Source organism: Pundamilia nyererei, unplaced genomic scaffold (genome assembly GCF_000239375.1).
Source record: "Pundamilia nyererei isolate P.nyererei 1_Seehausen unplaced genomic scaffold, PunNye1.0 scaffold00105, whole genome shotgun sequence".
Classification (NCBI taxonomy): Eukaryota; Metazoa; Chordata; class Actinopteri; order Cichliformes; family Cichlidae; genus Pundamilia; species Pundamilia nyererei.
The window spans coordinates 2255906-2258256 of record NW_005187506.1 but is presented as its reverse complement, the minus strand read 5'-3'; the positions used below and the strand labels follow the sequence as shown (position 1 = coordinate 2258256).

General features: G+C 44.3%; 1 protein-coding gene and 1 long non-coding RNA gene across 2 annotated transcripts in view; one reads left to right on the top strand and one right to left on the bottom strand.

Annotated features, from left to right (window-relative positions):
* LOC102207162 (dedicator of cytokinesis protein 3-like) overlaps positions 1-2351 on the bottom strand; it is a 248678-nt gene that overhangs the window by 60022 nt on the left and 186305 nt on the right. The gene's annotated exons all lie outside the window — the stretch shown is intronic.
* LOC102203274 (uncharacterized) overlaps positions 1-2351 on the top strand; it is a 5933-nt gene that overhangs the window by 2550 nt on the left and 1032 nt on the right. The gene's annotated exons all lie outside the window — the stretch shown is intronic.

The following is a 2351-nucleotide window of genomic DNA, read 5'->3' as shown; positions in this document are numbered from 1 at the left end:
ATTATCCTGGTTTGGTAAGCTTTCTAACATTTGATTGAGAGCTGGTCTGTTTGCAGCTGCTTGTCTAGTTGTGTCTTGGCTAGGACTTGCCTTGTAAGCAACTGTTGAGTTGATTGCTGATCAGTTTGGTTATTTGTGGTGCTTTGTTATTCTGGGTCTGCTGTGTATTGTGTTTGGGAGGCCATTTGGTTAGGCAGATTAAGTGGAGGCAGTCATGTTAATACTGTTGTTTTGCTGTAGACTTAAGTTTACTGGAGCTACTGTTGGTGTGCTGTCTTGTGTCAACTTTGTGTGAGCTACGGCATGCGCTGTGTTGATTATTGAATGTGCATGAGTTAAAATCAGTGCTTTCCCTGTTAGGTTGAAGGAGTGTTTCTCTCTTGAGAATCATTCACTGAAATTTCTGTTGCGGTGAACACGGTTAGAGCAGTTGTCTCGGGAGCACGTCCCCAGGATTGAGGGGGTCGCTGTTTGTGCAGTTGCCTTTCTCTTTCTGGCGGTTTTTAGTGCATAAGTACCCACCGTAAGTAACTGCATGAAGACTAGGCTTTAGTTAAGTAGATTTTGGTTAGGCAGTTAGTGGGAAAGTGCTGTTTTCAATTGCATGTCGAGAATCAATACTTTGCTGTTATGGCTACTGTTGATGTTTTTGTTTAGTCTCCATCGGAGGAACTCTTGAATAGTTGTACTAAAGAACAACTCTTGAAACTTGCTGAACATTACGATGTCGACGTTGGAGATAAACGGTTGAAAGATGAGATTAAAGGAGCGTTGAAGGCTGCATTAGTAAAGAAAGGCGTGTTGCCAGGTAAAATGAAAACTGTAGTGGCTGAGGTTGATCAGCCTGTGGTCTCAACTGAAGTTGCTTTGTCTTTTTTGTCTTTGTCGCAAAAGGAGGTGTTACTCTTACAAATGGAAAGAGACAACCTGAGGATTGAGAAAGAACGTGTAAGGCATTCTTTAGAAAAGGAAAAGTTGGAGCTAGAGCAGTATCGGCTAGACCTAATCAAGGCGGGCAAGTTATCAGGTGGTGTTGAGGCTAAAGAGTCTTCTCCACAAGGAGTTGTAACTTTTGATGTTGTGCGTAATTTGCGCTTGGTGCCGAAATTTGATGAAAGAGAGCCAGATGTGTTTTTCTCCCTTTTTGAACGCATTGCCGAATTGAGAGGATGGCCAGAAGCTGACTGTGTGATTATGTTACAGTCTGTTTTGACTGGAAAGGCTCAGGAAGCTTATTCAGCACTCAGTGCAGTTGATTGTCGGAGTTTTGCTACTGTTAAAGATGCAGTTCTGAAGGCGTATGAGTTGGTACCAGAAGCTTACCGTCAACGTTTCAGATCATGGAGGAAGTCTGATAAGCAGTCGCATATAGAGTTTGCGAGGGATTTAACTAAACACTTCAACAGATGGTGTTCGGCACTGAGAGTGACAACTTTTCAGGATTTATGTGAGTTGATGGTATTGGAGCAGTTTAAAGATGTGTTCCTCCTGAGGTTGCCACTTACATTGCTGAAGGGGAAGTGACAACCGTTTCTGACGCTGCTAAATTGGCAGATGAATATATCTTGGCACATAAGGAGCAGGTTGGTAGAAACTGTTTTTCAGTTGGTGCTCCCGCTAGAGCTTTTGGTCAAACTAAGTTTATGTCATCGGACCGTGCGAAGGCCATTGGTGGTGTGAAGCCCAGTAAGTTTGGTCAAGCATGCAACTACTGCCATGGCGATGGACACTGGAAAGCAGAATGTCCCTTGTTGAAAAGCAAGTTGGCGTGTACAGGCAAACAGGTTAAGCCTGCGGCTCTTACCATTCCTGCACAGGAAATTTCAGTAGTCTCTCGGGAGATGCCAGTTTCGACTAAGTCTGACTCAGAGAGCTATGCGGGGTTGGAGGATTTTGTGTCAGATGGGTTTGTATCACTCCCGGGTGATGTTCATAAAGTTCCTGTAAAGATTTTGCGTGTCCAGGAGCGAAGGATTCTTTTATCTTAGCCTCCGTGTTGCCATTTTCACAGGGTACTGGTGAGTGTGTACTTGTTCAAGGCATGGGTTTAACCACTATCTGTGCTCCATTGCATAAAGTCAGGCTGTCATGCAGTTTTGTGGATGATGATATCTGCCTTGGTGTTCGTCCTGCTTTGCCACTTGAGGGCGTACATGTGATTTGGGGAATGATTTGGCTGGAAATCGAGTCTGGGCTGACAATTCTTTACCTGTTAAATCTAGAGTTCTGAATGAGTCCCATGAGTGTGAACAGGGTTTTTCTGACTTTGCAGCTTGTGCTGTTACGAGGGCTGCAGCTAAAAGGGATGCAGAGCCTGTAACTCAAGCAGAAGAGTGTCAGGTTGAACCAGA